The sequence below is a fragment of the Sylvia atricapilla genome, chromosome 8 (assembly GCF_009819655.1).
Source record: "Sylvia atricapilla isolate bSylAtr1 chromosome 8, bSylAtr1.pri, whole genome shotgun sequence".
Lineage (NCBI taxonomy): Eukaryota > Metazoa > Chordata > Aves > Passeriformes > Sylviidae > Sylvia > Sylvia atricapilla.
Genome location: NC_089147.1, coordinates 16905572 through 16920898, shown reverse-complemented (window position 1 = coordinate 16920898; position 15327 = coordinate 16905572). Strand labels below are relative to the sequence as shown.

At 39.9% G+C, this 15327-nt stretch overlaps 1 protein-coding gene across 2 annotated transcripts in view; it reads left to right on the top strand.

Annotated features, from left to right (window-relative positions):
* The first annotated feature begins 497 nt into the window (after positions 1 to 497).
* Positions 498 to 15327, top strand: part of PCGF5 (polycomb group ring finger 5) — a 66350-nt gene continuing 51520 nt past the window's right edge. The window contains exons 1-2 of one of the 2 annotated variants that reach the window (XM_066323852.1): positions 498 to 575; positions 10377 to 10482. The gene's annotated coding sequence lies outside the window, so the exon portion shown is untranslated. The remainder of the gene's footprint in view (positions 576 to 10376; positions 10483 to 15327) is intronic. The other variant, XM_066323855.1, reaches the window with a different exon arrangement.

Genomic DNA, 15327 nt, shown 5'->3' with positions numbered 1-15327 from the left:
CGGACAACGCGGGGCGCCCCGGCCCCGCTGGCACCGACCGGGCAGCGGCTCCGCGCCGGCCCCGCCGCCTCAGCGGGCACGCGCAAGGCGCATGCGCGTCCCGGGCCCGCCGGCGCGCCGGGCATGCGCGGGGGCGGCGGCCGGGCAGCGTCTGAGGGCGGGCGGGCGGCGGGTGCCGGCGGAGCCCGCGGGGCAGCGGCGGCCCCGAGCCCCGCAGCCCGGCGGGCGCTCCACCGGCGGCCGACCGCCGCCGGGGCCCCCCGGGGCGGCAGCGCCCGAGCCGGGCTGTGCCCCAGTTTGTGTCCAATCAGAGAGTGCAGCGCCTGCACCGGGCGGGCGGCAATGCGTAAACAAGCCCCGGGAACTCCTCCGCCCCCCGCGCTCCCCTCCGCGCCGCTCCCCGCGCCGCCCCGCAGCCGCCCCCGCCCGCCGACAAGTCCGGCGAGGCGCGTTCCCGCCGCTCTGCCGCCCTCCCCTCCCCCGCCCGCCCGCCCGCCCAGCCGGCGCCGCCCGCGCTGCCACACGCACCCACTCCCGCACACGCCCGCGGGTGCCCGTGGCCTCTGCAGGGGAAGGTAAGGGGCCCGCCGGGCGGGCGGCGGCGAGGTGCGGATGCGTGCGGGGGGGATCATGTGTCATAACAAGTTGTTGAACGTGACATTGCTCTTGAACTGCGGCGGCGGCGGACGCCGGGCCGCCGCCGAGTAACTTTCTCCTGTAATTCGGCGCTGAGGAGGGAGCCGGCGGCGGCCGGGCAGGGCGGCGGGGCTGGAGCCCGCGGGGCTGGAGCCGGCGGGGCCGGGAGCGCGGAGCGGGAGAGGCTGGTGCCGTTCGCGATGCTTGCGGCTTCCCGGGGAGACGGCGCGCAGCGCGGCGGGGGACGAGCGAGGGCTCCGCGTCTGGCGGCTGCTGCGGGAGCCGCTGCCGCCCCGGCGAGGATTTTTCTAGCAAGGCGCCAGGGCGGGCAGAGAGCGGGGAAGCGGCTGTCGGTCCCAGCATCTCCTCCCGCGGGTAGTTATCCCCGCTGATGCTCCGTGGCGGTTTGGCTCGCTTCCGGCGTGATTAGCTCGGCTTATTATGTAAGATGTCACCGGAGGAGGAGAGGCACAAGCCGTCGGTGTGGCGGAGGGGGAAACGCACCGGTCCGCCGCGCCTTGCCCGCTCCGGGTACCGGAGCAGAGGGAGCAGCCCCGGCCCGGAGGGGACGGGAGCTCTCCTCCCCTCGCGGTCCGCCGCTGGAATACGGCTGCTCGTTTTACACGTGGGTTGGGTGTGTTCCCCAAACCTTGCCTTTGAGCAGAAACGTAACCTGTCCTGGTTCGTCTCCCATGTTTGATTGCTTCTATTCCCTCTCAAAGAAAAAAAAAAAAAAAAAAAAAAAAAAAAAAAACATTTGAGCATAAAAAAAGTTTAAGAACTTGATTTTTGGCTTCCTTTGTGTGCATATTTAGTACGTTAATATGATCTGGAGACGATTGAATGAATCATCAGTTCCCTGAAATAAAAGCAAGTGAATCATCTCACATACACACGCACACAACTGTGAGGGAGCATAGTTGGTACCGTAGATAGTGAAAGGTTGGTGTCAGTTTCTGACACGCAGTGAGATGTCAGAAGTATAGACAATGCTCAGAAACGTAGCAGGTTTCCTGCGGCTGGTTTGTGAACTGTGAAAGTTTTGCACCATTCAATTGCAGTTTTACTGGCTCAGTGGTTAAATGGTAACCTCTTTCAGTTATCGGCTTGTTACATATTATTTTAGCCAAATAGTCAAAAGAGGGTTGCAAAAGGTAAGAATTAAGTAACTGTGTTATTCAAAGTGTTAATTTAAATGAAATATAAACAATAATATCTAAAAATTGGCATCACACTATGTCCATACCCTCAAGATCCCAGATGCTTTTAATCTGGGTTTTGTTTTGCTTAGTTTTGTTAAGCAAAAATAGTCTCTGTTGAAGTAAAAATACATAAAAATGTGTTTTTAAAATCTAAGCCAGTTGATTTAATAAACATGTTAGAGTTGTACCTCGATAGACTTCTGTTCCTGGTCCTCTTGCCTATAGATGTTTTAAATGGGATAGAGTCTGGATCCTATATATAGTTGTCATTTCAACTCCAGCTTTCTTCCAAAGTGGATTTTTAATCCTCTGTAGTTTGGGGACGCATTTTTCTCTTCCTGTACAGAGGCAGAACGATGAATTTTGCAAAGTTTGTTTGTTTGTTTGGGGTTTTTTTGTGGGTTGTTTTTTTTTTATCCTTTTTTTTTTTTTTTCTTGGCATACCTGCCACCATGAAGAAACAAAGTTACTGTTTCTAGGGGTGGGGCTTCACACATACAACTAGCTGGTTTTACAGTATAATGTGAAGCTCTTTGCATGTCTTGCTAGTAAACTGTTTTGTTTCCTGTGACATCAGGTATCCCTTGTTGCACTGCCTGTGTTTTGTACTTCTTGTCATTCTCCATATGGGAAAGGATTGCTTTGGGGTTTGTCACTGTTGGGGCAAAGGACGTGTTATGATTTTTATTTGTCTAGAACTGTGCACTGGCACCTCATAGTATTAATTCAAGAATTGGAGCAGCTAAATGTGGGAAAACTATTACTTCAGGGTTCATCACATGGCTTTTAACATCTCTGTATCAGAAATTCTTAATCAAGTTAAGACTGCACTTGGCAGTGGAAGCACTGTAATAGAGAATCTCTTAGGTGTGCTGGGTTGGTCAAGTTAACAAACAGGAAAATACTGTTTTATTTGTGCATTTCATTCAACAATCAAATAGCATTCATCCTTACTTATTGAATTTCCTTAAAAAGAAGATTAAAATTTACAGTGTGGGTGATGATATGTGCCCAGACCTCATCTGAAAGCAGTAAAGGAAATAATACTGAAAGTGGACTTACCACTCTGCTCTAGCTGTTTTTCCCTGCTCTATGAACAGTCCAGGATTTAAAGTGGAAATGAAAATTCTAGGTTTCACTTCTAAGCCTGCAGAATATGCAAAATAAAGTGAGATCAAATGTATTGATTTAAAGTTGCTCCTGTGCAGCTCCATTTTTAGGTTTGATAAGCAAATTACTGTGGGATGCACAGAAGAACTTAGAGAAGAGTGGAGGGCAATGCAGATAAAAGTGAAGTGTCTGAACTCTGTATCTTGATTTTTGCTATGTTGGGGATACATAGGAATTGTTCTTAGCATGACCTATTGACCTATATCTGTACCAAAATTTACACTGCCTTTTATTTAAAACAACATCTTGAGTTATAATCTTTCAGTGCTTTGAAAGACTGATGCCAGCAGCACCTTCATATGTTCTTCCATCTATCTCAAGTAGAACATCCCAGTAAGAAACAAAAAACCAAAACCAAAAGATTAGTTCATATTTGCAGTTTTGGCTTTTAGACAAGTGCAATAGTCCCAAGCAAAGTTCTGACCTTTTTCTGTAGAAAGACATACTGCTGGTGTTCAAAAGGGGAATCCTTTCTTCAACTATTGAAAACTTTGCACCTAATATGCCTTAGCTTAGGGTTGTTTGTTGCCCAAATTCTCAGTTAAAAAACTTCTGTTGCAGTTGTCTGGGAAAAAGTTTTATTCTATTATTCGACTCAATATTTGAAAGATTAAGAAACAAAGTTGATCCTGTATCAGTGTTTTAGCTATCTGTTTTGAGTGATGGTGGGTAGTGCCTTAGACATTTCTTACAATGAAGCTTACTTTCCTGATGATTGTGTTTTTATCTTTAAATTTTTCCAGTAGATGTAGTGCCATGGAAAGTAACACCTTGACAGGCTTTGAGACTGAAGCCTGTAATGAACAGAGCAGGTGTAGCACTGACAGCCAGTTCCATTGGGCTGTGACAAGACAGTGTCTGTCTCAATGTGTGTCTATTTCCATGGAAAATAAAAGTGTTGCTGTCCTTATCTTGACTATTGCTTATAAAACAAAAACTTTGCTTTCAAGTGTGGGCCAGTCTGGAATGAGGGATATGTAGTGTTACTTGAGCACTATGGTCTCAATAGCTGTCATGTAGTTCTTACATGTGAAAGAAATAATTTTGACTGGTTACCTAAAGCTGAAACCATTTATTCAATTATTAATAGTGAAATTCATGCATATGTCAGTAGCTTTCCTAACAGCTGACCAAACTGTTTATTTACTAACTACTGTGCACTGGTCATCTCTTTCCTGTAGTGGAATAATTTTGTTTGCCATTGATTTATGTATGTTGGGAGATTCAAAAGGAATTAAGAAAGTAGCCTGCTAATTTGCCATAATTCTCCTATTTTCATGAAAGATCTGACCAGGAAATTACAAGAAAACTTACTTTCTCAGAAGAGGTTGAAGATGAGAGTAACAGTTATTGGGAGGATCTTCACTTCCCTGAGATACTGTCACATCACTGACTGGTGCATCACAGAGAGCTTCAAGCTGCTGTGGTCTGTAGTGGCTCAAGAGCTGCCTCCCCACACTGAGTATTCACTGGCAGTTGAGTTGGTGCTCAAAGAGGGCAGACATGGAGATGGAGCGATCAGTGCTGCAGAACAGGTATCCACACTGTAAACAGGGGATGCCTTTGGTGGCCCCTTTGCTCAGCTTCAGCGTAGGTTCTTCCACAAGGAGGAAAACCACTTTGTGTTCCAGGTAATTCTTACCATAAAGAACCCTTCCCACACACAACATGCCAGTGGAGATGTAGCAAAGAATAGCAGTGAGACCTAAATGGTGAACAGTAATATTCTCCTGATTCATGGCTATGATTCTCATTACATGGATTGATGGCAGTGTTACAGAATTATTTTCTGTCAGTTGAATCTGTAAGTACAATCTGATACCAGCAGGGAGAGTCCTAGTTTATAATTGCTGTAAAATCACTCACATCCAGTTTGTTATTCCCATCTTTCAAACTCCACCTACATGCTTGTCTTGCTCACCTGTTGTTGTAGTTTAGTTTTTGAAATACAAGCTTTAGGGGTACGCCTTGTAATTCAGTCTGACTTCTTGCATTGTGTTACATCTATTAAAGGCTTTGTTTACAAACAAAACACCTTAAAGTAAGAGAATCCAAAATTTAAATATTCTGGAGATTGATTTCAGTGTAGGTTACTACTAGTCAGACATAGAGAGAGAAATTCTTTCTGCCACAAAAAAGTAGTTGATCAAGATAAAAGTCTTGAGTGATTCTTACAGAAGTGTCACTATTGATTAAAGCAAGTGTAATTATATTTATTTCCTTCCTTAAGAGGAGGAATGGAATATGTAAGAAAAAAAGACTCTTGATTAATTTCATAATGAAAAGATACTTCTTCTTTCAGATGAAAGATCGTCTCTTAAATAGCCAATATGTGTATTGAATGAAGTTAAAGATGTTTCTTTCTTTTCATGTTTTTATAAAATTGTTGTTTACTTTTTTGAAGAATCATTAGTACTAGCTGCAGAGACAAAAGATCCTTTATATGATATAAATGTTATTTTGAGTAAGTATTCTTAGTTGATTCTGGCTGTAGAATTTCCCTGCTTACAAAGTGATTTTGAAGAGCTGCTTAATCAAACCAATATTTTTCAGCTTTCCATCTTAACTCTTTTGATATATCATAGATAAAGTAAATTTTTATGCTTTCATCCCAAATACATATTTACAAGAAGTACAAGAGGGGTGGTTTTTTTGTGTGGATAGTGATCAGAGAATGCAAATAGATTTATTTGAAATAATGTACTCAGTGACAGTATGTGCCTCACACAGGCTAGTGTTTAAAATCTACTATTGATGTGTAACTCTTGTGTATTCATTGCTGAAAATTTAAAATGTAAATTTATGTGGCATTAGCCTCCAATTCAAAATTACCATTAATTGCAGAGAAGCTCTTTCAGTTTATGTATTGTGAAGCTGGGTGAAACCAGTGAGACCTGTAACAGAGGAGCTTTACTTTGTCCTCTGACTTCTCAAGGTGTAATAGCTCTTGGTACATCCACTGGTACAACAGGGAAAACCACACAAACTGTTTGGCATACAAGCCCTTTTTCAGGTTTTGAGCAGTAGTAGCAAAAAATGGACTAGGACTGCAGTTCCAGAAGACATCCACAGCCACTGCTTAGAACAAAGGAAGTGCTGCTGCTGTGGCTTGTAATCTCTGAGCCCTGGCAGTCATTAAACCCCTAAATAAATTAAGTTTGACTAAACCTCTAAGAAACTAGAAGTTTTCTGCTGCTCTAGAGTATTAAATGGACTTAGAGATGGATTGACAAGCTCCAGAGTGGTGCTTCCCTTCTTTTTGGTACAACTGGTCCATTAGATCAGCTTTGCTGTTCATCTAACCATAGGTTTAGGCCAAGTTGGGAAGAATTGCTGTAAGTTTATCTTAGTTATGGCAATTAAATAGTTAATTCAATGAAAAGTGTGGTTATCACTCATAAAACAAAGGGGATATTAGTATGGGTAAAAATTCTGAGGTATTGCACTGTCCTGGGCAGAAGGAAAACAGATCGTTCCCACCAGAACAGTGGAGGCTTTAGCTGGAGTGTCACCACACACTGGAGACAGTATCTCCAGTTAAGTCTATTATTTTTGATATCTAGAAGATCTGTGAATATTATATATTCATTGATAGAATAGCATCAATAGAACAGCATACATGAAGAAAACAGTTCTCTAATATTTACTGAAGGTAATGTCTTGTCTTCCTTTCTTGAGTGCTTGCTAGGCCATTGCACTAGCAGTGTCTTTGGGTCACATGGACAAGGGTTGCTGGAGCAAGTTTGGTGTCCTGTGGTTCTGGGCTATGGGATACAAACTCTACATCTGAATTCTTTCTTGGTAGAAGAGAACCCTCGCCACTCCTCCCATCTAGCTGTCTTACAAATATATTTCTTAAGCATATCTGATATATAAAGAACACTTGCAAACATCTGCCAAACACTGGACTGTTGGATTTACAGTTTCCATCTTTTGGAGTGGGTGGGTAATATGAGATAACACTAACAGGTAATATGCTGACTGAAATTTCTTAAAAGGGATGGTAGCTACTTACCACATAATTTTTACTGTATGTTTTCAAAGTAAGTGTCTTTATCTCATGAATCAAAGGAGGAATCTGTAAAAATACAAATAGTTTGAAACATTAGCTTTAGCTGATGAAAACTGTTGTAACTTAAGCTTCAGTTTATCCACTTGACTTTATGCCAGTATTGAACATGCCTGTAGACAGAATAACCACAAGTACTCCTTGTACTTACTTAAGTTACTGTAGACCTTGCCTTGAATTGCTTATAAAATTGTCAGTTATTAAATAATTCCAAGAACAAGATTAGGGAGAAGTTGTCACCTTGCCCAGTGTATAAAAATGTTTTTGGTAACATTTCATTAAGCCAGGACCTCAAATTTGATTTAATTATTGCCTTTTTATCATAAATGTGTTTTTTCCTGTTTTTGTGAAAATAGAAGTGTTTTATCTAAGTATAAGCCTTTGAAAAACAATAATCTAAATTTATATATGTTCTTAGGTGAGGTTGGTGAGAGTTTGCCTGTGACATTTTCCAAAGACAGTATCTGCAGCCAAGTCATTGAGTAGAACTTTGCTTTTCATTGTTCCTTCTTGAACAGCAGAGAGAACAAGCAAAGAACCTCTCTCCACTTCAGTGCTTTCTGGCTTGGTATTGATTCTGTTCATTCACAAAGGTGAAGTCTGTTTGACAGGTGCAGAAGTCAAACTGCTGACAGCTTAGACTGCATGGAGCCATAGTAACTCAGCAGTAGAATTCCTGTATTTTGGGAATGGTTAAGTATAAAAATTATACTGTTCTAATATAGCTAAAGGGCCAAAATGTTAGGACATTTCTTATTTTAGGTTGTTAGTGTGACCATAATTTATCCATTGTAGTGTTCCTCACTTCTGTTCTTGAAAGGTTTTCTCCCCAGCACCCCCTTATCACCTGCAGGCAAGTGTAGAACGGGCACAGAGGAATGCTGTAGGAAGACAAAGGGTAGTCAGCTCAGAGAAGTTGAATATTGGCTTGGAGGACTAGTATCTGCCTGTGTTGGATACTAAATTACTATTTTTTGCTGGGTAAGTAATATAGGTCAGGGGTTCACAGATGGTCTTTCATTTTTAACAGTTGTGAGACACATGTAGCCAAATTTGCCCTTGTTTTGACATCGCCAGTACAATCAAAACCGTGTGAACTGGAGCTATTTCTGAGTCCCTGAGTGTCCTGAAAAGTTGAACTTTTAAACAGGAGGTGTTTGGAAATAAAGAGTACTTGAAACAGTTTTGATGTAGACTTCTATCTCTCCCTTTTCTGTATCTGTAAATTATGGCTTGCGGTGTTGTCTTGTTGAATAGGTTGTGAAGAAGATTCTTTTATTACTGTCTGGGGAGAAATGAGTGGGTGATAATCAAACACCTGGGAGTAAAATAGTAAAAAAAGGCATAACTATCTTTTATACTAATTTGTTAATAGTAGTAAATATAATATTGAAACTAGTGCTGCAGTTCGCATGTGTACAAAGGCACAGGTTTTTTTCTCTGCAATTCTTTTGAAGTCTGTAATTTTTACTGAAGTTATAATGATCTCAGCAGGCCCTGTTTAGGTATGGAATTCTGTTGAGTTTGGCTTCTTGAAGATTTATAGGAGATTGATTTTGTCTAAAAGTTGAGTAAACAAAGGAATATAATGGACAAATGGAGTTCAGAGAGAGACATTAGTCATTCAGATAAATTTTTTCCATAATGTGCTTGGGTGTGCTGCTTGGAAGTACAAAGTGCTATTTTATTTCTTAAAGGAATTATGTGTTGAGGTGCATCTGTGTAATTTTTAAGCAGATGTAAGCTCCTGCTGCCCAAGCTTGAAGAAACTAATAAGAGATCTGCTAATGTTTAGTGTAATATAATGACAGATTATATTAGCTATGGCTCAGTGCCATGGTAACACCATTAGGTGTTACCCTGAACAGAACCCTGACTAGAATACGGTTTCTAGTCAGCTTCCAACACAGACACATCTTGCTGCTAGTAGAACCATCTTGCAGCTTTTCTTGTCATTAAAACAAACAAGATTAATTAAAAATACTCTATTTTTCCCACAGTTCTTTGGGAAGCTGTAATAGTGATCCTGTGGATGAGTTCTGAATATGGAATTTGCATAAGGAAAGGCAGAGTTTAGGGAAGAACTAATGTAGGTTTAGGGCAATAGAAGGAAGTCCCATGAACCTGGACAATGCAGAGCCTTCTCTTATACAGCAGTGAATGGGATGTTATGGATCGTGCTTATTGGAGTAGATGGAATTTATGTTGTTCACAGCAATAAACCCTCACATTCCTTGAAAGTGGCAATTGACAATTAGATGTTGATTCCTGTACATTCCCACCAGTGAGAAAAGCATACACATTGCTGAGCATCTTGTGTCAAGCAAAGCTTCAGAAGTTTGTTTTGCAGGAGCTCTTTGTAGGTTAGATAGATCAGATCAGTGTGGTGTTGCTATAAGAGTGGTAGAACTTTGGCATTAATGATTATGACCATTCGTTCAGATACCAGACTGTGGTGTCACATGAAGTATTGCATCGCAGAGGCTGATTGAACTGCTAAACTATAGTCACTTCTTTCTGACCACTTTTTTTTTTTAAGTATTTTGTAGGCTGCACAGATTTTAAATAGTGACTCAAAAAACTAATGCTCCCTTATTGCTCATTTCATCATGTTACCATGAGCATCATTCCCTTGGAAGTCACCAGCTCTGTAGGCCTCAGTCTCTGGACTTATACCAAATACAAGGAAAGCAGTGATTCCATTTAAGTTAAACAGGGCATGGAAATCCAACTGCTGACTGTGCAGTTGCTGCTCTTGTCTCACTACGTACCAAAATTAATCAGTGTAATATGACCAGGAACTCCAGAACTTTTCTGAGGGGTCCTAACATAGGAAAAAACCTTTGAAAAAACCTCTTTTACAACTTATGCTTGTATTTATTGTTCAGAACATGCACAGATGCCAGAGGAGAAGTTTAGGCTATGTTCCTTCTCTAGAAGAAAGGCAGTAGATCAGATCTTTGCAGGATATCAGTTTAAAGTACCTTCACAGTTAGGATGTCCCTGCAGGAGTGGACTGCTTTGCAATTACCTGCACCAGACATTACTGGACTTAATGACTAAGAGTCTTCTTCAGAGTGGTATTCCTGTAAGCAAGTAGGTGCAAAATATTTTCATGGGGGGCGGGTGGGGCTGGAGCTGCTGTCTACATAAGCATATGCTTACAGTCATTTGGATTTTTAGGTCTCATGCTTGTGCTTTTCTTTGCAACACTTCGGAGTTAGGGCTTCATATTCAGAGGTCTATTTCCTCATTGTCTCTTTTTGTTTTTGCATGTTCCTTCTTATCACAAACACAAGGAACTGATCGAAATCCAAGTAGAAGATAAATTTTGGAATAAGAAGAAACCTGTGTATGCTGAAATCACAGAAGGATTGTTGAGAAGAATCTAGAGTTCAGCTTCTGGTATGAAATTCTAAATATTTTCCGTGGAATTCAGGTCACTGTCTGCTCTGGAAGACAAACCTCGCTTAGCATTGATGATAGCATGTAAAATAGTTCCACTGAGTCTGTGCAGACCAGGCAAAGGTTACTTTTTACTAGAAAAACTATATTTAAATGGGTTCTGACTAGCAGAGCTCCTACTCTGTTGTACATGGTATCCACTAAGATATGTTTCATCCTTTAACCAATGAAGTGTCTTATATGTAAGAAAACATTTTTTGTAATATGGAAACTAGCCAAAAAGTCAGGTCAACTTTCTAATGCTTGATTTTTTGTCACTGTTAAAAATGTTTTGAGTATGATTTTTTCTTCCTTAAGATGTAGGAATGAAAACTATTTGTTAATACTACTTGAGATGCATTCTGCAATCTCCACAATATGAAATCAAAAGACAATTAATTTTTTAACACTGAAGTGGTTGAAATATTGCACACATTTAAATAATGCTGTATCATTATTCCCATAGAAAATACCTTGGTCTATTTCTGACTGTTTTCACTGAAGGCACTAGCAAGTATTCCTGCTAATTTAGGGGCCCACAATTTGAATCCTTTATACTTATTACAGAAGTTCTAAATTTAAAGTTGTGAATTTGCACAAAGCAAGAAAAAGGGTGTTTCATTTAAAATCAGATGGTTAAAACCAAATAAATTTTATTTAAATTCAGAAACCCTTAATTGTTCCTTTTTTTCACTTCCATAGCACTAAAATTGCATTTTTTTTTACTCTTAATTATCTCCAGGACTGTTCTATGTAGAGACTCGTTAGGCCAGAAGTTTACTGACTGGAATCAGTCACCTCATCCTAGAGAAATGGCTTGACTATTTTTAATCTTATGTAGGTGAACTTTCTGGTACAATTTCAAAACCTTTTTCTTTGAAATAGCAAGACAGAAAGCTGGAAGGTCTCTATGTATGTTTTCCAGGCCCATATCCTAGGTGCTCTTTCATGAAAACGCCTGTTCAGTATCCACTGCACTGCAGTTCAAGCCATGATCTCACTGTTTCTAAGTGTCAACTTCAGCAGTAAAGTGCTGCTACCAGAAGTTTATTAGTTCTGTGTTCAGGGCAGCCAGAAGAAAGAACAAGGAGCCGGGAGAAGAGAAACTCATGAAAATATTAGTTTAACAAGATGACACCAACTCTTGAGTAACAACCAGTGCTTCAGTAAAAATGAAATGGAGACATATTCTGGCACTTTTCTTACAGTAATGTAATCATGATTTGTCTACAATACACATTTGATTCAAATGTTAAAGTCAGCTTAATTATGAATCAAAAAAAGCATCATAAAGGAGGTGGAAGCAGAACAAATGTAAATAGGAAAGGCTAAGCATTCATGTCCTAACAACTCCTTCCACACCTAAAACTGCAGAAATAAGTCTGCAGTGTTCAGTTGTTCATGAGGGAAATAGCAGAAAATACCACATGGGAGTATTTCTAAAATTGATATATTCCATATAAATGTAATTAAGCTCCCTGACATTAGACGAGTTCAAATAGAAGTCTTATACACTTCCCTGTGCATATTCCAGAGCTAAGATCTAAGATAATAAAATAGAAGAATAGGATAGATAGCAAAAGAGAAATCACTATGTAGAAACTATTTGTAAGTTCTATTTACAGAGTGCCTCATTCTTCCCTTTACAAAGCACAGACTTCTAAAGGAATTTTGAAGGGTCATGGTATAATCAGCTGCCAGTGTCAAGGGGAGACAAAAGAATGAAGGTAGTCTTAGATGAATGGGCAATGGGAATATCAAGCAGTTGTTGAATTACATTGGTTCAGTGGTTGTTAATGCTGTGATCACCACTCATTCTGAACTTGATTCTGGCAATTGCATGCCAAGAAGGATGCAGAAAACTTGTAAGTTGTATAGAGAAAACCTGAAAGGATGATGGAGTACTTGGCACACATGGTTTTTCATGAATGGCTAGGGGCACAGCTTGGTAAAAGCTAAGGTGGCACTTCCAGACTGTAATCAAGCCATCTCTTGATATTATCTTTTATGAACTAAATGGAAATATTTGAGATAAAGTAAGTTGTATTCAAAACCAGATTATTCAGTCTAGCTGATTTGAAGAAAATCAAATTACTGTATCTTAGCTAATAAGGTAATAAAAAACAGACTAATTCAGATTACTATTAAGTATTTTTGATTTTTTTTTAACATTTGAAACTAGTGACTTTTGCAGATCACTCTTTACAATAGAAAATAAACAAGGATGCTTCAGTCAAAATAATCTGTTGTATTTCAGGAGAAAATTAATATTTTTAGTGCAACTCAGATTAGATGATTGGCTTTTTTTTTACTTGATATGTATTACAGTAAAGGTTCTGCAGTCAATCTTTGCTGTAACTTTTGGAAGTTTAATTGCACGCAGTCCTGGCAAGGAGTTCTTTGTGCAATTACCTGAAATTCTCCAGAATTCAGATTCTTAATTCAGAAAAAGCAGAACAGAGGGACATCTATAATAAAAAGACAGCAGGATGGCATTAATCAGATGAAACATTTTCAAGTACAGCAGATCTAGCTAGTATGGTTTGTCAGCACTTTATAAAGGCATGATAGGGTCCCTTGTAAAATACATGACTATTTAAACTTAAAATGCTCTTTTATCTTCCTTTTTGATGAGTAGTATTCAAGAAGTATGTGGAAAGTAAAGCAACAGCTAGTCCTGCAAAAGATAGCCCTGGGATACAAGGGAGAGCTGTGTACTGTATTTGCATAACATGTTGGTCTCAAAGTAGGTTAGACATCTGCTTAGCCATTAAGTTTTCTGTAAAAATACTGTTCCCTGTTTGTTCTGTATTAAACCCTTCTCCATTTATATTTTTATGTTCTTTAAAAATAAACCTAGAAAAGATGTGTTGTTTTAACCATTAATAAAAACAAACTAGCTAAGGTGCAGAATGGTCCAAGATCAGCGTTCCGGAATTCTTTCAAAAAGAAGAAAGTCAGACTCAATTGAGTGGCTCGTATTTATTTTTAAAATAAGGTTAGAGAAAATAAATATTGTGTGGAATTGTATGCCCAGCTTCCCTAAAGCAACACAGGGGTGTATGCTGTGTAAATAAAACTAACATATGCTTATGAACCTTAAGAAGTCAGGGTTCCTATCTTTTAAGGCTCCTTCTCTTCATTGTGGCAATTTTTTTCATACCACTGACAGAAAATAAATATTTTGTTATGATCAATAAATATCCTTGTTAATAACCACATTCTTTAAGCCATCTTTGTACAATATTTCAGTGATATGCAAGATAGAGCTTTGTTTCAGATGTAAAGTAATCTTTATGCACCTTTAGGAGATTCTCAGTTTTCTCTAAGAAGTAGATTAAAATAGTTCTTCAATATTTATAATATTTTTCATATGTGACAGTAATGCAGTGTTTATTTTAAGAGTCAAAAGCCACAGGTTCAAATCTCCTTAAAGTCAATAGTGAAAATTGTTTGCAATGACTTCTAATTTAGACTCTGTACATCTGATTTCTATTTTACCCATAACATTTATGTATGAAAATTTAATGCTAAGTGTTTTTATTTTTTATATAATACAGCATTTTAGTGCTCAGTGGAGGGGACTGAGAAGAATATTAAGAATATTAAGAATATTCAGTAATACAAATGGTACCTTTCTATGAATGCAGTAAAGCAACAACTATTTAGTGGGATGACACCTGAAAATACTATCAGTTGTATCTAGTATATTCCCAGTCTTAAAAATATTTAATGACTTGATATAAATATCTATCTGAGATTATGCCATAAATCTGTATGGCTTCTTATAATGTATTTATTACCATATAAATTAAATATCTTCCAGCAGCATAGTGAACAATGTCCCTAACATCTGTCACAATCTTTTCACACATCCTCTTCCCTGGGTGAGATGCATGTGCAGTACATGGCTATGTTTTGATAGAACTTTTTTATTTCATTTGGGGCAATTGCATTGAAAGCATTTATGTTGACAACTCATAATCAATGTATAGTGTTACACAAAATTATTCTGATTATGCTAATTGACCTGTAGGGAAACTAGAAACTGAGCTGGATGCTGCCTGGGTAAGTACTTCATCTGGCACCCAGCCCACTCCTGCATTCTTTCCATCCCTCAGAGATGTTGGTCATGTCATACCATGTACATCTGCATCTGGCCATGGAGAAGTGGCACAGCCTATATCTGCTTGTAACACAAATACAGGCTTAGTCACAAGTGTGCATAAACCCCCAGCACTACTTATACATCACCAGGCAGCACAACAAAAGGTCGGAAATCACTAATTTTGTTTATTAAGTTATTTTTGTGGGTTAAGCCTAGTGGGCAGCTAAGCACCACAGATTTCTCACTCACTCACCCCAAGCCCCTATGAGATGAGGGAAGAGAATAAGTAAAAAAATTTGGGGGCTAAGGTAAAAAAAAAAAAAGTTCATAAAGTGAAGGACAGATGAAAGCTGAGAAAGGAAAGAAAACAAGTGGGGCAAAGGCAATCACTGTCCACATCCCACAGGAAAACTGATGAATAGCCAGTTCCAAGGAAATGGCAGCTAACAACCCTAAGCTCCCCTGTTATTATGACTGAATGTGGTGTTACATGGCGTGGAATATCTCCTTGGTTGGTTCAGATCATCTGCCTGGTTGCATCCTCTCCCAGTGTATTGCACCCCAACAGTCTTCACTGTGGTAGGAGTGAGAAAGAGAGAAGGCCTTGGTGCTGGCCAGGCACTGCTCAGCAATAGGTAGAACCTTAGTGTGCTGTCAGTGCTGTTTTGGGCAGGTAACTAAAAGACCATGTGAGCTGC